Source organism: Phyllobates terribilis, unplaced genomic scaffold (assembly GCF_046119375.1).
Source record: "Phyllobates terribilis strain yellow unplaced genomic scaffold, ASM4611937v1 Scaffold_4__5_contigs__length_816908805, whole genome shotgun sequence".
NCBI classification, from domain to species: Eukaryota; Metazoa; Chordata; class Amphibia; order Anura; family Dendrobatidae; genus Phyllobates; species Phyllobates terribilis.
This window is the reverse complement of record NW_027362764.1, coordinates 591,994,290-592,018,148: the sequence shown is the minus strand read 5'-3', so window position 1 is coordinate 592,018,148 and position 23,859 is coordinate 591,994,290.

The following is a 23,859-nucleotide window of genomic DNA, read 5'->3' as shown; positions in this document are numbered from 1 at the left end:
AGTGAGCGTGGAATATATTGTCCTCCATTTAAAATGGGCAAGGCACATGGCAAGGGACGGGGAACTGGACGTGATGGTGATGGGGCATGCAGAGGCCGAGGCCGTGGGCATGCTGAAATTCTGCCACAACAAACACCCACATCTTCTCGCCCGACCTTCCTGTCCCAATTAATAGAGGAATGCAGTACACCACTATTGAACACAAAGCAGTGTGAAAAGGTTATTGGTTGGATAGCAGATAATGCTTCCAGTCACATAGCCACCACCACCACCACGCTGTCTTCCACACGATCAAGTCTCAGTAGCCGTGAGTCTGTACCGCATATTCCTCACCCTGATCCTCCTTCCTCCAACCATGCCAAGTGCCCAGAGACAACTGATCCCACACTTGGACACTCCGAAGACTTGTTCACTTTTCCATTTATAGATTCGGACCTCTCAACTGGTCCACTAGAAGCCCGGCAAGAGGAGATCTCATGTAGCAATGCCCAAATATTTGAGCAGCCTTGGTCATACAAAGGCGACGGTGAGAAAGTGTCACAAGAGGTGGACGATGATGAGACATAATTGCCAGAAAGTGAGGAGGAGGACCAGGGTGCGGAAGTGGAAGATTATAGTAACTCACCCAACCTGGCAGGAGGACATGCAGAGTGAGGACAGCAGTGCAAAAAGGGAGGGAGGCAGAGTACCTCAACAGGCAGGAAGTAGCAGTGTGTTGGCCACTAGAGATGAGCGGTGTTCGACTAGAACTGTTCGCCAATCTCAAATTCGAGCTGTTTTGGGCGGTGTTCGAGTTGTTCGACGAACCCGAACGATTTGCAAAAAATTCGGATGTTCGAGGTTATGTTCGATAACTGTTCGTGCACCAAAAGCGTGTCCTGCATGTCTGGCGCTATTTAGAGCACCAATCATGCAGGGATTGTCTGCCACTCACTGTAATGCCACAGCCATGGTGGTTGTGGCATTAGAGTGATTGCGCAAATCGATGGGAACTGTGCTCACAGTGAAATATGAAAAGCCGGCAATTCAGCAGCGGCATACACCGGTACCCGACTATTTAGAACCGAAAGAATAGAGCTTCACACATAGATTAGATAGATAGAAACATGTCAGTCACATATATAAGAAGTACAGTGACAGTGTTGATTACTGTACTTGTCATTTAGTGTAAAGGATTTAGTAAAAAAAATATTAGTGTTTTCATGCACCGTCTCTTTAAAAAAGCCGGCCGGCAATTCAGCAGTGGTACCCGACAATTTAGAATAGAAGGAATAGAGAATCACACATAAATTAGATAGAAACATGTCAGTCACATATATAAGAAGTACAGTGACAGTGTTGATTACTGTACTTGCCATTTAGTGTAAAGGATTTATTAAAAAAAATATTAGTGTTTTCATGCACCGTCTCTTTAAAAAAGCCGGCCGGCAATTCAGCAGCGGTACCCGACAATTTAGAATGGAAGGAATAGAGCATCACACATAGATTAGATAGATAGAAACATGTCAGTCACATATATATGAAGTACAGTGACAGTGTTGATTACTGTACTTGTCATTTAGTGTTAAAATAAAGGATTTATTTAAAAAAAAATTAGCGTGGGGTTCCCCTTAATTTTAGGCTCTAGCGGAGGTTAAGCAGACGGCTGGGGCAGATGTTTGAAGCCTGGGAAGGGGGTAATACCCATGGAGCTTCCCAGGCTACTAATATCAGCCCCCAGCTGAATGCCTAGCCTTTACTAGCTATTAAAATGGGGGACCCCCCAAAAAATTGACGTGGAGTCCCCCCTATTTTAATAGCTAGCAAAGGCTAGGCAGACAGCTGGGGGCTGATATTAATAGCCCAGAAAGGGTGCCATGAATATTGGCCCCCCTCCCAGGCTAGAAACACCAGCCGTCAGCCGCCCCAGAAATGGCACATCCATAGGATGCGCCAATTCTGGCACTTAGCCTCGCTCTTCCCACTGCCCTGTAGCGGTGGCAGTGGGGTAATAGGGCTGGGGTTGATGTCAGCTTATAATGCGAGCTGACATCAAGCCCAGGTTAGTAATGGAGAGGCGTCTATAAGACACCCCCATTACTAACCCCATAGTCAAAGTTAAAAAAAAACACAAACACCCAGAATAAAGTCATTTAATTGAAATAAAGACACAATTCTTTATTGTTCTAAATTAAACCATACTTACCGTCACGCCCATTCCAGCTGAAGCCAACGATCCCCTGCAATAAAAGAAAAATAATAAAGCAACATCATCCTTACCTTTCCATGGTTCCCACGACAGCTTCAGCTCTGCTACATCGAGATGACAGGCTGGACCGCAGCAGAACGCTGCCCTCCAGCCTGTCATCCCGCGGACACTGAGAAGCGCAGGCATGCTTGCGCTCCTCAGCGTCTCTCTGTGACGGCATCCAGATGAGCCGAGGTCATGTCCAATGAACTCGGCTCACCTCATGCACGTCACTGACAGCGTGGGAAAATTCTCACGCTGAAGCGCTGAGTGCAGGAGAATTCTCCCACGCTGTCAGTGACGTGCATAAGGTGAGCTCATGTCCAATGAACTCAGCTCACCTCATGCACGTCACTGACAGCGTGGGAAAATTCTCCTGCACTCAGCGCTTCAGCGTGAGAATTCTCCCACGCTGAAGCGCTGAGTGCAGGAGAATTTTCCCACGCTGTCAGTGACGTGCATGAGGTGAGCCGAGTTCATTGGACATTAACTCGGCTCATCTGGATGCCCTCACAGAGAGACACTGTGGAGCGCAAGCATGCCTGCGCTTCTCAGTGTCTGCGAGATGACAGGCTGGATGGTAGCGTTCTGCAGGTCCAGCCTGTCATCTCGATGTAGCAGAGCTGGAGCCGTCCTGGGAACCATGGAAAGGTAAGGATGATGTTGCTTTATTATTTTTCTTTTATTTCAGGAGATCGTTGGCTTCAGCTGGAATGGGCGTGACGGTAAGTATGGTTTAATTTAGAACAATAAAGAATTGTGTGTTTATTTCAATTAAAGGACTTTTTTCTGGGTGTTGTGTTTTTTTTAAATACTTTACTAAAAATTCATGGTGGTCATGTCTAATATTGGCGTGACCCCATGAATTTCTGGCTTAGGGCCAGCTGATAATGCCAAGCTGGCCCTAACCCCTTTATTACCCAGTGAGCCAACGCATCAGGGCCCTGGATGAGTTGGGTACAGCGCCAGAAGATGGCGCTTCTATGAACGCGCCATTTTCCGGGGTGGCTGCGGACTGCAATTTGCAGCGGGGGTGGCCCAGAAAGCTTGGGCCTCCCTGCGCTGCGGATTCCAGCCCCCAGCTGCCTAGTTGTACCTGGCTGGACTCAAAAACAGGGCGAAGCCCCACGTCAATTTTCTTTAAATTATTTCATGAAATAATTAAGAAAAAAAGGGCTTCCCTATATTGTTGTGTCCGGCCAGGTACAAATAGGCAGCTGGTGGTTGGGGGCAGCCCGTTCCTGCCTGCTGCACCTGACTGGACACAAATATAGTGCGAAGCCCCACGTCAATTTTTTTTAAATTATTTCATGATTTTCCTGAAATAATTTAAAAAAATTGAAGTGGGGCTTCGCACTATATTTGTGTCCAGCCAGGTACAGCAGGCAGGAACGGGCTGCCCCCAACCACCAGCTGCCTATTTGTACCTGGCCAGACACAACAATATAGGGAAGGCCTTTTTTTCTTAATTATTTCATGAATTTCATGAAATAATAAAAAAAAATTGAAGTGGGGCTTCGCACTATATTTGTGTCCAGCCAGGTACAGCAGGCAGGAACGGGCTGCCCCCAACCACCAGCTGCCTATTTGTACCTGGCCGGACACAACAATATTGGGAAGGCCTTTTTTTCTTAATTATTTCATGAATTTCATGAAATAATTAAAAAAAAAATACGTGGGGCTTCGCCCTATTTTTGTGTCCAGCCAGGTACAACTAGGCAGCTGGGGGCTGGAATCTGCAGCGCAGGGAGGCCCAAGCTTTCTGGCCCCCACCGCTGCAAATTGCAGTCCGCAGCCACCCCGGAAAATGGCGCGTTCATAGAAGCGCCATCTTCTGGCGCTGTACCCAACTCATCCAGGGCCCTGGAGCGGTGGCTCACTGGGTAATAAAGGGGTTAGGGACAGCTTGGTATTATCAGCTGGCCCTAAGCCCAAAATTCATGGGGTCACGCCAGTATCAGACATGACCGCCATGAATTTCTAGTAAAGTATTTAAAAAAAACACAACACCCAGAATAAAGTCCTTTAATTGAAATAAACACACAATTCTTTATTGTTCTAAATTAAACCATACTTACCATCACACCCATTCCAGCTGAAGCCAACGATCTCTTGCAATAAAAGAAAAATAATAAACCAACATCATCCTTACCTTTCTATGGTTCCCAGGACGGCTCCAGCTCTGCTACATCGAGATGACAGGCTGGACCGCAGCAGAACGCTGCCATCCAGCCTGTCATCCCGCAGACACTGAGAAGCGTCTCATCTTTATGCCGTCATAGCCAGACACTGCAGAGCGCAAGCATGCCTGCGCTTCTCAGTGTCTGCGGGATGACAGGCTGGATGGCAGCGTTCTGCTGCGGTCCAGCCTGTTATCTCGATGTAGCAGAGCTGAAGCTGTCGTGGGAACCATGGAAAGGTAAGGATGAGGTTGCTTTATTATTTTTCTTTTATTGCAGGAGATAGTTGGCTTCAGCTGGAATGGGCGTGATGGTAAGTATGGTTTAATTTAGAATAATAAAGGAATGTGTCTTTATTTCAATTAAAGGACTTTATTCTGGGTGTTTGTGTTTTCTTTTAACTTTGACTATGGGGTTAGTAATGGGGGTGTCTTATAGACGCCTCTCCATTACTAACCTGGGCTTGATGTCAGCTGGCATTATAAGCTGACATCAACCCCAACCCTATTACCCCCTGCCACCGCACCAGGGCAGCGTGGAAGAGCGAGGCTAAGTGCCAGAATTGGCGCATCCTATGGATGCGCCATTTCTGGGGCGGCTGACGGCTGGTGTTTCTAGCCTGGGAGGGGGCCAATATTCATGGCTCCCTTCCTGGGCTATTAATATCAGCCCCCAGCTGTCTGCCTAGCCTTTGCTAGCTATTAAATTAGGGGGGACCCCACGTCATTTTTTTGGGGGGGGTCCTCCATTTTAATAGCTAGTAAAGGCTAGGTATTCAGCTGGGGGCTGATATTAGTAGCCTGGGAAGCTCCGTGGGTATTACCCCCTTCCCAGGCTTCAAACATCTGCCCCAGCTGTCTGCTTAACCTCCGCTAGAGACTAAAATTACGGGGAACCCCACGCCAATTTTTTTTAATAATAAATCCTTTATTTTAATACTAAATGACAAGTACAGTAACCAACACTGTCACTGTACTTATTATATATGTGACTGACATGTTTCTATCTATCTAATCTATGTGTGAAGCTCTATTCTGTCTGTTATAAATTGTCGGGTACAGATGCTGAATTGCCGGCCGGCTTTTTTAAAGAGACGGTGCATGAAAACACTATTATTTTTTTAATAAATCCTTTGCAGTAAATGACAAGTACAGTAAGCAACACTGTCACAGTACTTCATATATATGTGACTGACATGTTTCTATCTACCTAATCTATGTGTGATTCTCTATTCTTTCTGTTATAAATTGTCGGGTACAGATGCTGAATTGCCTGTCGGCTTTTTTAAGGAGACGGTGCATGAAAACACTATTATTTTTTTTAATAAATCCTTTGCAGTAAATGACAAGTACAGTAAGCAACACTGTCACAGTACGTCATATATATGTGACTGACATGTTTCTATCTATCTAATCTATGTGTGAAGCTCTATTCTGTCTGTTATAAATTGTCGGGTACCGCTGCTGAATTGCCAGCCGGCCTTTTTAAAGAGACGGTGCATGAAAACACTATTATTTTTTTTGATAAATCCTTTACACTAAATGACAAGTACAGTAAGCAACACTGTCACTGTGCTTCTTATATGTTTGACTGACATGTTTCTATCTATCTAATCTATGTGTGAAGCTCTATTCTTTCGGTTCTAAATTGTCGGGTACCGGTGTATGCCGCTGCTGAATTGCCGGCTTTTCATGTTTCACTGTGAGCACTGTTCCTATCGATTTGGGCAACCACTGTAATGCCACAACCACCATGGCTGTGGCATTACAGTGAGTGGCAGACAATCCCTGCATGATTGGTGCTCTAAATAGCGCCAGACATGCAGGACACGCTTTTGGTGCACGAACAGTTATCGAACATAACCTCGAACAGCCGAATTTTTTGCAAATCGTTCGGGTTCGTCGAACAACTCGAACACCGCCCAAAACAGCTCGAATTTGAGATTGGCGAACAGTTCTAGTCGAACACCGCTCATCTCTACTAGAGACTAAAATTACGGGGAACCCCACGCCAATTTTTATTTTAATAAATCCTTTATTTTAACACTAAATGACAAGTACAGTAATTGCCGGCCGGCTTTTTTAAAGAGACGGTGCATGAAAACACTATTATTTTTTTTACTAAATCCTTTACACTAAATGACAAGTGCAGTAACCAACACTGTCGCTGTACTTATTATAAATGTGACTGACATGTTTCTATCTATCTAATCTATGTGTGAAGCTCTATTCTTTCTGTTCTAAATTGTCGGGTACCGCTGCTGAATTGCCGGCCGGCTTTTTTAAAGAGACGGTGCATGAAAACACTAATATTTTTTTTACTAAATCCTTTACACTAAATGACAAGTGCAGTAACCAACACTGTCACTGTACTTCTTATATATGTGACTGACATGTTTCTATCTATCTAATCTATGTGTGATGCTCTATTCCTTCTTCTCTAAATTGTCGGGTACCGGTGTATGCCGCTGCTGAATTTGCCGGCCGGCTTTTTTAAAGAGAGTGTCTTCTGAGCAGTTTGTCAGCTTTTGGACACCTTTGCAGGTGTTTTCTATGTGTTTCTATGTGCTTTTGTTTGCCTGCCATTGGTTTTAACGGTGTTCGACGGTGTTCTAAGGTGTTCGACGAACAGTTCGACGAACAGTTCCTCGAACATCCCGGTGTTCGACGAACCGAACCGAACCCGAACACTATGAGGGTGGCTCAACACTAATGGCCACAGACAGAAGGCAGGAAACATTCTCCGTAACACCAATAAGACGAAAGTTGCCAGTACAACTGTTAGGTCTTCCTGAGTCTGGTTGTTTTTTAAAGACTCTGCCGATAATCCCTAAAAGGCCATTTGCAACAACTGCCAGGCCAGCATCAGCAGGGGTAGCAAAACTACCAGCCGGACCACCACCAGAATCATCAGGCACAGGGCAGAAAAGCACCCAACTTTGTGGGCCAAACCCCAGTGTCCAGGAACAGTGTCTGCAGGTGACACCACTGTTTCTTCTGCTGTTTTGCATGCAAGCCAATGCTCCACAGGTCACACTACTAAATTCCCACATTTCGCTACTGCTTGCGCTTGAAATATTGCCTTATAGGCTCGTGGAAATGGAAGCTTTCCTCAACCTGATGGCGGTGGCTGTCCCTCGGCACTCAGTCCCCAGCCACCACTATTTCTACCGGTGTGCCATCCTTGCATTACACAACATGTGTCCCACAACATTAGCCGTGCCCTCAACAATGCAGTTACAGGGAAAGTCCACCTAACGACGGACACGTGGACAAATGCTTGTGGGCAGGGATGGTACATCTCGCTGACGGCACACTGGGTTAACATAGTGGAAGCAGGGACCCAGTCGGACCTTGGGACGAAACACATCCTCCCGACACCGAGGATTGTGGGCCCTAGGTCAATCAGGGTTGCCCCCACAGTCTACAGCTCCTTCACCTCATCCTCTTCATCGTTCTCCTCAGCCTCCATCTCCAAAATTACCACCTCAATCACAAGCTGGAAGCACTGCAGCACTGCCTCGTCTAAGCGGCAACAGGCTGCGCTGAAGCTAATATGTTTAGGTGACAAATCGCACAATGCTGAAGAGTTGTGGACAGTTCTGAAAGAGCAGGCAGATCTGTGGCTGACACCGCTGAACCTACAGCCAGGCTTGGTCGCGTGTGACAAAGTCCAAAACCTGGTGGCGGCTCTGAGGCGAGGCGAGCCCACATATGTACCATGTCTGGCCCATGTGCTTAACCTCGTAGATCAGCAGTTTCTCAAAAGCTACCTGGAGCTGCCGGATCTCCTTGTCAAAGTACGCCGCCTGTGTGCCCATTTTAGAAAGTAAGCTACAGCTTCCACCGCCCTTGCCGTCCTTCAGCAGCGTTTGCAGCTTCCAGTTCACAGACAGGTATGTGATGTCCCCACATGTTGGAACTCTACACTGCAGATGTTGGGAAGGATTTGTGAGCAGACGAGGCCAGTTGTTGACTACCTGCATTAACAAGGCCGTCGGTATTAAATTCAGATTCCACACATAAGACCTCAGGAGTGGACATGAATGTCAGACATCTGCATCATCCTCCAAAACTTTGAGGACTCCACCAAGATGGTGAGCGGCGATGATGGCATAATTAGCATCACCATCCCTCTTCTCTGTCTCCTGAAATGCTCTCTGCTCACAATCATAAAGGATGCATTGTGGGTGGAGCACGACGAGATGGAGGAAGGAACCATACAGGGTGATTACACACAGCCCAGCCTCATCTCATCCCAACATGGATTAGGTGACAATGAGCAAGAGGAGGAAGAACAGTAGCTATTTTTATGCGCTATAGACGGTACTACCTGCACAACTGTCTTACCGTCTGTTCAGTGTGGAGGGCCTGAGGACAAGGAGGAGAGCATGGTCAGTCGTCCTCTTGGTGATGACATGGAAGTCTTGCCTGTTAGCAGTCTGGCACGCATGACTGAGTTTATGTTATGTTGCCTTTCCCGTGACTCTCGAGTTCTCAAAATTTTGGGTGACAGTCCTTACTGGTTGGTGACACTTCTAGACCCACGCTACAAGGATAACTTTATATCTCTTATTCCTGAGGCGGACAGGTCTCCAAAAATGGGACAGTACCAGAAGGCCCTTGTTGCGGAACTATTAAAAAAAATCCCATCTGAAAACGCTGGCGGCAGAGGTCACAGTTTGTTGGACAGCCAAGGAGTACAGTTGAGAGAAACACAACTCCAATCCAGCAGAGGCAGGGGAACACTGTCAAAGTTCTGGGAGAGCCCCTCCCATCGCACAGGCCCTGAGGCGTGGGGTAATCTCACAAGGAGTGCAAAGTTTGGTAAGATGCTGAGGGAGTACCTTGCCGACCGTACCATTATCCTACGTGATTCCTCTGTGCCTTATAATTATTGGGTATCCAAGCTGGACACGTGGAGTGAATTAGTTCTCTACGCCTTGGATGTCCTTGCCTGCCCTGCTGCTAGCATTTTATCAGAGCGGGTTTTTAGTGCCGCTGGTGGAATTATAAGTGATAAGCGCATCTGCCTGTCAACTGAAAATGCTGACAGGCTTACTCTTATAAAAATGAACAAGGGCTGGATGGGGCCATGCTTCTCAACACCACCAAATGATAGCAGCGTAACATAAACTCAAATCCAGTGTCTTTTTTTGGGAGGTGTATTCCCATTCACCTTTTCACACCCACACATGGGTATATGCTTCCTGATTTTGTTAATTTGTTATTGTCATCCACCTTCTCCCCATCCTCATCCTCCACCACCGTATCACTAGGGTGACCGTGGTCCGTGATGCAACACCCACATATTTTTTTTAAACGGCGTTTATGATGCCCGTAAAAAAAATTTTTATACCGTATGTTCATGTATACTCCCCAGGGGTGTTTGTCAGCCCATACACTTAGTGAATGGGCATTACAAGTATAGGAGAACCGCTCCTTTCTAATGGGAACAATTTTTTATGAGGCCCTCCTCCACGTTTTTTCCAAGGTGCATTGGATTGCCTCCCAATTATTGGCAGCACTTGCATTCACTGCATAGGCCAACACTATGGGAGACCCACTTCCTAATAATGGGAACATTTTTTCATGAGGCCCTCTACGTCTCTTCCACGGGGCATTGGAGTGCCTCCCAATTTTTGGCAACCCTTGCATTCACTGCATAGGCAAACACTATGGGAGACCCACTTCCTAATAAAGGGAACATTGTTTTCAGGAGGCCCTCTGACCTCCACATCTTTTCCAAGGGACATTTGAGTGCCTCCAAATTTTTGGCAATCCTTGCATTCACTGCATAGGCAAACACAATGGGATACCCACTTCCTAATAATGGGAACATTTTTTTCAGGTGGCTCTCCTCTACGTCTCTTCCAAGGGGCATTGGAGTAGATCCAAATTTTTGGCAGCCCTTGCATTCACTGCTTAGGCAAACAGTATGGGAGAACGACTTCCTAAAAATGGGAACATTGTTTTCAAGAGGCCCTCCTCTAAGTCTCTTCAAAGGGGTATTAGGGTGCGTCCAAATTTTCAAAAGTGTATTGGGGTGCGTACAAATTTTGGGTAGGCCTGCCACTGATTGCATACTCAATAACAGTATAGGAGACCCACTCTTTAGTAATGGGAGCAACAAAGCATAGCAGGCTGATGGCTCTCTAAGAATAGCGAGGGCCGACTGCTGGCCTTTTAAGAATAGTAAAGGCCGCCTGATGGCCCTATAAAAGTAGGCTTTGTGACTTTCAGAGTCCCTCCTTCATAAATGAAACAGGATGTGTCTGATCATGTCTCACACACCACATGGCCAGATAAGGTTGAAAAATGTTAAAATGACATTTCCCGGTGAATGCATTTGTCATGGTTGAAAGCAATGCCAAAGTACAAAAACGCATCAAAAACACTACGTGTGAACATAGCCCAAGGTGTGGAGGAGTATCTTTGTTTTTTGGTTATTTTGCCTTATATTCAAGTGATTACCCTGGAAAGGATGTTCCTTAACATATTTCCCAGGAAAATCCATTTTGGTTTTGTTTTTGTATGTTTTATTGTGAGTCCGTAAAAGTGGCGTAATACCTCTGACAACGTTGTTGACAGCAGTGACCTGGGAGTTAGAAATGCTTCTGGGGTCTTCCCCATGCTTGTTCCCATGTCATTTGAGCACTGTTCTCATCGATTTGGGCAATTTTTAGGCCCTCTGTAGACCGCCGGGGGGAGTGACCTGAAAAATGCTCGAGTTTCCCCCTAGACTTACATTGGGCTCGTTGCTCGGGTTGGGCACCCAAGCATTTTAATTTGCTCAACCCGAGCATTAAGCACCCGAGCATTTTAGTGCTCACCCATGACTACTGGCTACAAATATCATTTACAAGCTGTGATACTTTCAAAAGGGGGTGCTACTAGGTGCTAACTAGAGATGAGCGTTGTTCTACTCGAACTGTTCGCCAATCTCAAATTCGAGCTGTTTTGGGCGGTGTTCGAGCCGGTCGGCGAACACGAACAATTTGAGAAAAATTCGGCTGTTCGAGGTTATGTTCGATAACTGTTCGTGCACCAAAATCATAACTGGATTTTTTCTCAGTAATGATGAAAATTAATGTTAATACGCAGTTTGAGTGTACAGCGGGGCGGGGGGAGGGGCAGGGGATGGATCTCTGCAGGAACAATGAAGATCTCCATTTTTTTTTCTCTTTCCCGCATTTGCAGTGGGGAGGTGCAATCTGTCAGCCTATCAGCAGCGCACACACGGAGCGAAGTGCTTTTTTTCACACAAGCAAGGGCATGTGTGATTGGCAGTGTATGTCACATGTCCTTGCCCTATAAGACCAAGCCATTTTCCCCGTCGCCACCATTTTCTCACTGCTGCAGCTGCGTGTTAGACGGCACCGCTGTTGCTGTGTGCGCTATACCTTGTTAATTTCAAGCCAATTTTCGCACAAATATACAGATAGCTTGGGAGTAGGGAATAGTTGTGATTGCAGTCCTTTTAAGGACTAGGTTACAGCATTTCCTACGACTTTTATCAGGCAGGTCTGTGCTCTTAAATAGATAGATTGTGGGAGTAAAGACTAATTGTAATTGGAGTCCTTTTCAGGACTAGGTTACATCAGTTCCTATCAGTTTTTGCCAGGCAGGTCTGTGCCAGTGCTGTGCAAGTTTTTTTTCACAGCATTTGGCTGAATCTAGCAAAGCTAATCCTTTTTGGCCTATTGCAGAGTGTGTTAGTCAGTGGAGTAGCCTATCTGTGTTGCAAGATATACCACCTGTGTATAGAATACCAATTTTTTTACTGCACCTAGTGAAGTAAAATCTTTTGGGCATAGCATCATTCTATTAGTCCATCTATACTGACCTCCATCAGGTTGCAAACTGAATATAATTTTTTTCTTCATCTAGCTCTGAAAAAATATTTGGGCTTCTAGCAGTGTGTGGGTCTTGGTCTATTAGTCCATCTATACTGACCTCCATCAGGTTGCAAATTAAAAATAATTTTTTTCTTCATTTAGCTCTGAAAAAATATTTGGGCTTCTAGCAGCGTGTGGGACTTGTTCTATTAGTCCATCTATGCTGACCTCCAACAGGTTGCAAATTAAAAATAATTTTTTTCTGCATCTAGCTCTGAAAAAATATTTGGGCTTCTAGCAGTGTGTGGGACTTGGTCTATTAGTCCATCTATACTGACCTCCATCAGGTTGCAAATTAAAAATAATTTTTTTCTGCATCTAGCTCTGAAAAAATATTTGGGCTTCTAGCAGTGTGTGGGACTTGGTCTATTAGTCCATCTATACTGACCTCCATCAGGTTGCAAATTGAATAAAAAAAATTTCTGCATCTAGCTCTGAAAAAATATTTGGGCTTCTAGCGGTGTGTGGGACTTGGTCTATTAGTCCATCTATACTGACCTCCATCAGGTTGCAAATTAAAAATAATTTTTTTCTGCATCTAGCTCTGAAAAAATATTTGGGCTTCTAGCAGTGTGTGGGACTTGGTCTATTAGTCCATCTATACTGACCTCCATCAGGTTGCAAATTAAAAATAATTTTTTTCTTCATTTAGCTCTGAAAAAATATTTGGGCTTCTAGCAGTGTGTGGGACTTGTTCTATTAGTCCTTCTATACTGACCTCCAGCAGGGTGCAAATTGAATATAATTTTTTTCTGCATCTAGCTCTGAAAAAATATTTGGGCTTCTAGCGGTGTGTGGGACTTAGTCTATTAGTCCATCTATACTGACCTCCATCAGGTTGCAAATTAAAAATAATTTTTTTCTGCATCTAGCTCTGAAAAAATATTTGGGCTTCTAGCAGTGTGTGGGACTTGGTCTATTAGTCCATCTATACTGACCTCCATCAGGTTGCAAATTGAATAAAAAAAATTTCTGCATCTAGCTCTGAAAAAATATTTGGGCTTCTAGCGGTGTGTGGGACTTGGTCTATTAGTCCATCTATACTGACCTCCATCAGGTTGCAAATTAAAAATAATTTTTTTCTGCATCTAGCTCTGAAAAAATATTTGGGCTTCTAGCAGTGTGTGGGACTTGGTCTATTAGTCCATCTATACTGACCTCCATCAGGTTGCAAATTAAAAATAATTTTTTTCTTCATTTAGCTCTGAAAAAATATTTGGGCTTCTAGCAGTGTGTGGGACTTGTTCTATTAGTCCTTCTATACTGACCTCCAGCAGGGTGCAAATTGAATATAATTTTTTTCTGCATCTAGCTCTGAAAAAATATTTGGGCTTCTAGCGGTGTGTGGGACTTAGTCTATTAGTCCATCTATACTGACCTCCATCAGGTTGCAAATTAAAAATAATTTTTTTCTTCATTTAGCTCTGAAAAAATATTTGGGCTTCTAGCAGCGTGTGGGACTTGTTCTATTAGTCCATCTATGCTGACCTCCAACAGGTTGCAAATTAAAAATAATTTTTTTCTGCATCTAGCTCTGAAAAAATATTTGGGCTTCTAGCAGTGTGTGGGACTTGGTCTATTAGTCCATCTATACTGACCTCCATCAGGTTGCAAATTAAAAATAATTTTTTTCTGCATCTAGCTCTGAAAAAATATTTGGGCTTCTAGCAGTGTGTGGGACTTGGTCTATTAGTCCATCTATACTGACCTCCATCAGGTTGCAAATTGAATAAAAAAAATTTCTGCATCTAGCTCTGAAAAAATATTTGGGCTTCTAGCGGTGTGTGGGACTTGGTCTATTAGTCCATCTATACTGACCTCCATCAGGTTGCAAATTAAAAATAATTTTTTTCTGCATCTAGCTCTGAAAAAATATTTGGGCTTCTAGCAGTGTGTGGGACTTGGTCTATTAGTCCATCTATACTGACCTCCATCAGGTTGCAAATTAAAAATAATTTTTTTCTTCATTTAGCTCTGAAAAAATATTTGGGCTTCTAGCAGTGTGTGGGACTTGTTCTATTAGTCCTTCTATACTGACCTCCAGCAGGGTGCAAATTGAATATAATTTTTTTCTGCATCTAGCTCTGAAAAAATATTTGGGCTTCTAGCGGTGTGTGGGACTTAGTCTATTAGTCCATCTATACTGACCTCCATCAGGTTGCAAATTAAAAATAATTTTTTTCTGCATCTAGCTCTGAAAAAATATTTGGGCTTCTAGCAGTGTGTGGGACTTGGTCTATTAGTCCATCTATACTGACCTCCATCAGGTTGCAAATTAAAAATAATTTTTTTCTGCATCTAGCTCTGAAAAAATATTTGGGCTTCTAGCAGTGTGTGGGACTTGGTCTATTAGTCCATCTATACTGACCTCCATCAGGTTGCAAATTGAATAAAAAAATTTTCTGCATCTAGCTATGAAAAAATATTTGGGCTTCTAGCGGTGTGTGGGACTTGGTCTATTAGTCCATCTATACTGACCTCCATCAGGTTGCAAATTAAAAATAATTTTTTTCTGCATCTAACCCAGCCAATAGTTTTGGCCTAATACCACAGTTTGGCCACTCAGCTCTGCTCGGTTACCATCCATTGTTTTTTTGTGCAAACAACTCCAGAGTTGTGAATTAGTTAACCACCAAAATGAGTGGAAAAAGGCCTGCTGCTGGTGGAAAGGGGAATAGGCGTGTTGGGAAGGGGAAAAAAGGTTGTGTCCGTGTGGTAGGTGCAGAAGAAAGACCATCTTCCAGCCAAACTAAAATGTCTACTTCTTTTAGCGGACAATGTGATAAGATCCCTTTCTTACGGCCACGCCAATCGCTACAAATTCCAGATGAGGCACAAAAACAGCAGGTGCTTCAACGGATATCAAGTGCTCCTTTAAGTGGGCTCTCCTCCACATCAACTTCAACATCACAAATACTCCAGTCCTCAAAGGTGTCACCCAAATCGCACTTGCTTCCTCACAGCTCCCAAATCTCCAGCTGCCCGTCTGAGTATGAGGTAGAACAGATGGTTGAGTCTGCAGAGCTGTTTACTCATACTATAGCCTGGGAATCAGAGGTCGACTCCAGCGCTTCTGTGAATCCAGACGAGGAAATGATCTGCACTGATGCCCAGAATCTTTATGAGTCGGATCCAGGACCAGACGCAGAAGGTTCTGACCATAATGTAGACCCTCATTCCCAAACTGTAACTCCTGTTGGTGGAGACAATGAGGAAGACGATGATAAGACTCAAATACCTGATTGGAGCGACAACTTTAGTTTTTTGTCAGGGCAGGAACAGGTTGGCTCTGAGGACGACGGGTGTGATAACGCACAGGGTGATGATGATGAGGTCGGAGATCCCACTTACTGTCAACCCACAGTCAGCCAAGAGATGAGGTCAGCAGAGGAGGTGGAGGAAGATGCTAGTGACGACGAGGTCAGGTTGCGCCTTCCTGGACAGAGACGTAGTACTGGAAGCACGTCAACAACTGCATCCTCAAACACAACTCTGCCTCTCACCACAAGTCGTGGTGGCTCTTCAGGTCGCATGGGTGCTAAGCCTTGCATAGCCTGGGCATTTTTTCAGATCGATAAAGATGACCCAACTCGTGTTATCTGTAACATTTGTCAGCAAAAGCTAAGTAGAGGCCAAAAAATACATAGTTTGAGTACTTCATGCATGAACCGGCACATGGACATGAAGCATAAGTTGCAGTGGGAAGCTCAGTGTGCTACAATGCGGTCTAGCCGGCCGGGCCAACCACCGTCTGCCATATCTTGTGCATCCGCGGCCTCTTCATCCTCTGTGACTGGGGGGACAGCAGTCACACCTGTTTTGGGGCGCAGACCTGCCACCTCTTTACCCGCAACAGCCAGCGTGATTGGCAGGTCATCATTTTCTTTGGAGGTGGTAACACCAGCTGGTCTTGAGCGCTGTCCGACATCGATAGCACCACCTTTGGATCAAGGCAACCTAACATGTCCGCCTGCATCTTCCTCACAGACCGGCAGTTTGCCGGGGACACCCTTATCAACCCCGTCTAAGCACAATAGCCAGCCCTCGGTCCCTCAGATGTGGACAAGTAAAAGACCATTTCCTCCAAGCCATGAGAAAGCTAAGAGGTTGAATTTCACCATCTGCAAGCTCTTGGCTACAGAAATGCTGCCTTTCCGCCTGGTGGACACAGAGGATTTTCGAGACCTTATGTCCGTCTCAGTGCCCCAGTACCAGATGCCCAGTCGGCACTACTTCTCAAAGAAAGGTGTGCCTGCGCTCCACCAGCATGTCGCACACAACATCACCGCTTCTTTGAGAAACTCTGTGTGTGACAGGGTGCATTTCACCACAGACACTTGGACGAGTAGGCATGGACAGGGGCGTTACATGTCGCTGACTGGGCACTGGGTAACTATGGTGACAGCAGGACAAGGGGCTGCTGTCCAAGTCTTGCCGTCCCCACGAGTTGTGCGTCAATCCTCTTTATGTCATTTTTCCTCCACTGCTTCTGCCTCCTCAACCTCCTCTCGGTCTTCCACCTGCACCCAAAGCCTGTCTGGTCATGCCACAAGCTTTCTAACTGCGCAGAAGGGATCCTGCACACCTCCTTACTATGCTGGCAGTAGGGCTCAACGTCATCAGGCGGTTTTTACATTGAAATGTCTGGGAAATGTGAGTCACATAGCTGAGGAGTTGTGGTCATCTCTGGAGAACCAATTTCATGAATGGTTGTCTCCACTGGACCTGAAACCAGGGAAGGCCGTGTGCGACAATGCTGCAAACCTGGGTGCGGCCCTTCGCCGGGGCAATGTCACACACGTGCCTTGTATGGCTCACGTGTTGAACCTGGTTGTCCAGCAATTTTTAGCCCACTATCCCAGACTAGATGGCCTTCTGCAGAGGGCACGGTCGCTGTGTGCTCACTTCCGCCGTTCGCATCCCGCAGCTCAGCGACTTACATCTCTACAGAAGTCGTTGGGCCTGCCACTTCACCGGCTAAAATGCGATGTGCCTACCCGGTGGAATTCAACTCTGCACATGTTGCAGCGACTGTGGCAGCACCGACAAGCCCTGGTGCAATACGTTCTGACGTATAGCCTGGGCCAACGAGATTCAGAGGTGGGGCAAATCACGCTGGAGGAGTGGTCTCAGATCAGGGACCTATGCACCCTTCTGCACAGTTTTGAAATGGCGACGAAGATGTTTAGTGCTGACGATGCCATTATCAGCATGACTATTCCGGTGATTTACATGCTGGAGCACATGTTAAACAGAATTCGGAGTCAGGTGGTGGCACAAGAGGAGGTGGAGGAAGTAGAGGAGGAGGAGTTGTATGCGGAAGGGCTAACATCTGCAAGGTCCAGACGGTCGGCAGCACCAAGGCGGCAGGCATGTGAGGGTGGGGGAGATGATTTTACCAGGGCGCATGGTAGCAGCCAAACTAGTGAGGAAGGTGCAGGAGCCCAGGAAGAAGTGGAGGACGAACTGATGGAAGACTCATCAGATGAGGGAGACCTTGATCACATTTCTGTTGTGTGAGGTTGGGGGGAGAGGACAGAGGAAGGAACCATAATTGCTACCTCGCCACCAACACAACAGGGACTTGGTGCTCCTGGATGCGCAACACACATGAGTGCCTTCTTGCTGCACTACCTGCAACATGACCCTCGAATTGTGAGAATTAGAAATAATCCTGACTACTGGGTTGCCACACTGTTAGATCCCCGGTACAAAAGTAAATTTGCAGAAATTATTCCTGCCATAGAAAGGGATGCACGCATGCAGGAGTATCAGCAGAGACTGTTGCAGAATCTTACATGTGCTTTTCCACAAAATACCAGTGGTGCACGTAGTGAATCTCACAGTTCCAACTTGCCAACCGTGGGACCGTCAAGTGTTCAGCACTCAAACCGTAACAGAACCACAGTATCTGCTGGTAACATCAATTTTGCGGAATCATTTCACCACTTTTTTAGCCCATCCTTTGCAAGGCCACAGGAGACAAGAAGTCTGACACATAGTCAACGCCTAGAGACGATGGTACAGGAGTATCTCCAAGTAAACATTGAAGCCACGACTGTGTCACTGGACCCTTGCTCTTTTTGGGCTTCCAATCTGGATAAATGGCCGGAGCTAGCCACTTACGCCTTGGAGATCTTGTCATGCCCCGCAGCCAGCGTTCTGTCTGAACGTGTGTTCAGCGCTGCTGGTGGTGTGCTGACAGATAAGCGCACGCGGCTCTCCACTGATAATGTAGACAGACTCACGTTCATAAAGATGAACAAATCATGGATCCGAAACGACTTTTCTACCCCTGTGTCATCCTGGGGAGAGTAAAAGCTTGATGATTGGTTAAAATCACCCTACCAACCGTTTTAAGCTTTCAAATTACTAATCATGTTTATCTGTATCTTGACTGGAAAATAATTTGGGCTTTGTAGCAGTGTGCAGCACTGATCCTATTAGGCCATCTATAATAAGCTTCACCAGATTTAAAATTAAAAATAATTTTTAGCTGCATCTAGCCCGGAAAATAATTTTGGGGCTCCGAGATGCGCAAGACACATAAGTGCCTTCTTGCTGCACTACCTGCAGCATGACCCTCATATTGTCAGAATTCGAAGTAATCATGACTACTGGGTTGCCACACTCTTAGATCCCCCAAACTTTTCGATCAACCTTTTCATTTTAATAAAGACCAAAAAAATGGTCATTTTTGAAATTATAAGCATTAGCAGGTTGTTAGAAACTGAAATCAAACAGTTTTCAACTCAAAACTTTATTCTAGGTGATGTTACATTTTCACATAGGACCCCTTGTTCGAAAGGAGCTTCTGAACTCTCTCGTCCATTGAATTTGTCAGGTTTTGGATGGTTTCTGCTTCAATTGTTTTGCATGAGGACAGAATACCCTCCCAGAGCTGTTGCTTAGATGTGAACTGCCTCCTGCCATCATAGACACTCCTTTTAATGATGCTCCAAAGGTTCTGAATGGGGTAGAGGTCAGGGGAGCATGGGGGTCACACCATAAGTTTGTCCCCTTTTATGCCCATATCAGCCAGAGATGCAGATGTTTTATGTGCAGCATGAGATGGTGCATTATCATGCAGAAAAATGATCTTGCTGTGAAATACACGGTTCTTCTTCTTGAACCATGGCAGGAAGTGCTGTTTGAGAAAATCCACATACATTATGGAATTCATCTTTAGCGCCTTCAGGGATCCTAAAGGGGCCGACAATCTCTCTCCCCATGATTCCAGCCCAAAACATTACTCCACCTCCTCCTTGTTGGCGCTGTAGCCGTGTTTGCGTGGGGTGTCCATCAACCAGCCATCCTCCACTCCATTCATCTGGACCATCGAGCGCTGCACGGCACTCATCCGTGAACAAAACAGTTTTGAAATCAGTCTTCATGTAATGTTTGGCCCACTGGAGCCGTTTCTGCTTGTGTGAAGTGGATAGAGGAGGTCGACAGGATGGCATATGCACAGCTGCAAACCTCTGAAGGACCCTGCATCTTGTTGTTCGGGGGACGTTGGAGGCACAAGCAGCTTCAAAAACTTGTCTGCTGCTATGACAAGGCTTTTTTGCCGCTGCTGTTTCAACCTGACGTAATTGCCTGTAGGAAAGAGTCCTCAATTTGCCCTTATCAGCACGCACACGTGTGTACTGTGAATCAGCTACATACTTCTTGATTGCCAAGACACTTCATCCTGATCATCGCACAATGTTGATTGTAGTCATGCCTTGACCTAAACACTCCACAATTTGTTGCTTCTCAGCAGCCGACACATCCTTTTTCTTTCCCATTTTGGCAGAAAATGTAGGCTGCTTAATAATGTGAGAGAGCCTTCTTAAGTAGTCTTGCCTTTCATTGGACACACCTGCCAAACTAATTAGCACAGGTGTCTGCAATTGCTTACAGTGATATAAAGAGCCCTGACACACATCACCATCAATGAGTTTAACTGACAAACAAACAAATTCTTCCCTTATCACTCCTAAACACTTTTTGCATAATAATTTGGAACGCGGTGTACATGTGCTTTTCCACAAAACACCAGTGGTTCACGTAGTGAATCTCACAGTTCTAACTTGCCAACCGTGGTCTGTATGGAATTGTTCAATAAAGGGCCCAAAATTAAGATAACATAGATGGGAGAGGTCTCTATGAATAGGAATTCCTAAGTATTTGATACCCTGTGAGGGCCAGGCAAAGGGAAAGTTGGACTGGATGGAATCCTATATGGATTTAGGGAGGGAGACATCGAGGGCCTCAGACTTCGCTGCATTGATTTTAAAATTTTACCATGTAACAAAGTGATCTATTTCAGCCATAACAGCAGGGATGGATATATGTGATTGAGTGATATATACTAGGACATCATCAGCAAATAGAGAGCACTTGTACTCGGTGCCTCCCACCTCAATCCACCTAATATTGGGGTTATGGCGAATTGATGAGAGCAGGTGCTCCGTCACTAGGATGTATAAGAGAGGGGACAGAGGACATCCCTGCCTTGTCCCATTGGTGATTGTGAAAGGTGATGAAAATGTTCTGACGCACCCCCTGGGCCTTGGGACACCCGGAGCCGGACCCTTTTTGGTGGATGCTGGTGGTTGTAGTCTTCGTGGCGGCGATCCGGTTCCGTGGCTCAGGGCGGTCAAACCAGTGGCGGAACTATTTATGTGGTTTTGATGTTTAAATGTCCGACTACGCCACCCGTGGATTGCGGTCAGAGTGAACCGCCGCTACAGGGCAGACCACTGAGGCTGGTGTTGTGGGTGCAGCAGAGCGTAGCATAACTCCCCACGGGAGGAGTATAGCCTCAGGGCAGTGTATGCGGAGGATGGGGGTGATGGTGCAGGGCAGCAGCAGTAACGACAAGGAGTCAGTGATGCAGTTCAGGGCCTTTACTCACAGTTCTTATTATCCAGACCACGTCTGCAGGTAACGGCTGCCCACGTCGTACTGTGCTCACCAGGTGAGGGGCTCAGACAACTCCCAGATAACTTTGGAGCGCTTCACAGGACCCCCTTTGTGTGTCCTTTGTCTGGCCTTTCTTACCAACACTTCTGTCCGGCTGCCTCGGGCCTCCTCTTGGTAAACTTGGCGCCAGTTTCCCTGACCCTATGTGGTGCCTTCCTAGTGGGTGGAGCAAGGGGCTGCGCCACATAAAATGTCAGAGCCTCCAGTTTCTAGCTGAGGGTCGTTTCCTGCCTCCACTAGTTCGGGGACCGGTCTCCCCCTTTGGCCTGACCCCTCCACGCAGGTGGATTCGGGCGTGCGGTGGCGACTCGCCCGTCCGCACCCCTGGGATCCCTTCATTCCTCGTTCCTGGAGCCTTCTCCGCTCCTCTTCCTTCCTTCTCCCTCTTCCAGGCCTGGGCCTCTGTTACTAGGCCCGCCTCCGGAGCAGAGCTCATGCAGAGCCCCTGCTCCCTGCCACTTCTGCTCAGACTTCTCTGCACTGAACTAAGATGGTGCCCACCTTTTATACTCCCTTCTCAATGCACCCAGGAACTGCTTCCTCCCTGCTCCTGCACTGCAGGGTTCCCCTTCCTCAGTGTTCCCTCCCCCCACTCCAGCCAGGGACAGGGACTGTCGTGCCAATCTCAGGGGCATATTGGTCGCCCTGCCCCACGGCAATGTGGTGTAATGCATGCAGGTGTCGGGTCCTGATCCACACTCCATCCTTATCTGAGAGTGAGATATCACACCTCTGGGTGAGGTGCAATACGTCTGTAGCAACCGAGCCCTCGGTGCTACAGTTCCATTTATCTTCAGCCTAGGTGACGTATTGTGATACAGGGCCGTGATTTTGGCTATAAAAGGGTCCCCTAGACCCCTACCCCAAGCTTTTTAAGAGAATCATATATGGCGTGCCAGGAGACTCTATGGAATGCTTTCTCAGCATCCAACGAGAGTATCTACTTACAAATTTTTAACTGCATCTAGCCCAGGAAATACTTTGTGCCTAGTAGCAGTGTCTGCTAGTCAGCGGATTATCCCGGCTGTTAAGCAAGCTACACCACCTGTAGTTTGGACACTTAATTTTTTCAAAGGAAATGCTTCGGGACCACGGGATACTTAGTGAAGAGCATCAGGAGGCACCCCAAGGCATAGGGGCTGGGACTGGCACTAGGATGCCTTGTGGTGGACAGCCGAGCTCGATCCTTATAAAAGCTTTTTAACTGCAGCAGCTTTAGTGGACGCTACTGGTGCTGGAATTACGCGGCTGCTGGCATGAGACTTGCCCTCCAATAGATCCTTGTAAATGGATTTAAAGTGTATTCATTCAAATTAGAGGGACAATTTAAATTAAAAAGCTTAGAGCTGCCTCCACCACAGGGGGGCTCTCTCGACCCACCAGCGGACAGGCACCAGTATTGGGAGAGGGGGGCTGGCCGTCAGGGTTCACCGCGGCTCTGGCACAAACCCGGCGACACGGAGGTGGCACGGGCAGGAGCGGACTGGCCGTCTCGGCTTCTCACTTTTTGGATTTTAGAAGGGCATGACATGCCTATATCTGTGTCTCCCCCTCCTTTTACTCCTCCACCTCTTTTCTTTTCGCATGACTATATGTACTTGTCACTTTTCCATGTGTTAGTTGTGTCTTCTGAGCAGTTTGTCAGCTTTTGGACACCTTTGAAGGTGTTTTCTATGTGTTTCTATGTGTTTTTGTTTGCCTGCCATTGGTTTTAACGGTGTTCGAAGGTGTTCGACGAACAGTTCGACGAACAGTTCGGCGAACACACGGGTGTTCGACGAACCGAACCGAACTCGAACACTACGGGGGTGTCTCAACACTAGTGCTAACCAAGCAGGGTGCCCAAACTTTTGCATTAGCCCATTTTCCTTTTTGTAATTTTTAAATGGTAAAAAATAACAATACATTGTTTTGCCTAAAATACAAAGGAAAAGTGTCAACTTTAACTTTAGTCCTTTTAGAGATCATTTCATCTTGCTTAACTGTTCACAATAATAGTAATTTTGACATGGAGTGCCAAACTTTATATGCCACTGTATGTTACATAGTAATACACTGTGTGCAGAATTATTAGGCAAGTTGTATTTTAGAGGATTATTTTTATTATTGATCAACAAGAATGTTCTCAATCAACCGAAGAGACTCATAAATAGAGATGAGCGTTGTTCTACTCGAACTGTTCGCCAATCTCAAATTCGAGCTGTTTTGGGCGGTGTTCGAGCCGTTCGGCGAACACGAACAATTTGAGAAAAATTCGGCTGTTCGAGTATATGTTCGATAACTGTTCGTGCACCAAAATCATAACTGGATTTTTTCTCAGTAATGATGAAAATTAATGTTAATACGCAGTTTGAGTGTACAGCGGGGTGGGGGGAGGGGCAGGGGATGGATCTCTGCAGGAACAATGAAGATCTCCATTTTTTTTTTCTCTTCTCCCGCATTTACAGTGGGGAGGTGCAATCTGTCAGCCTATCAGCAGCGCACACACGGAGCGAAGTGCTTTTTTTCACACAAGCAAGGGCATGTGTCATTGGCAGTGTATGTCACATGTCCTTGCCCTATAAGACCAAGCCATTTTCCCCGTC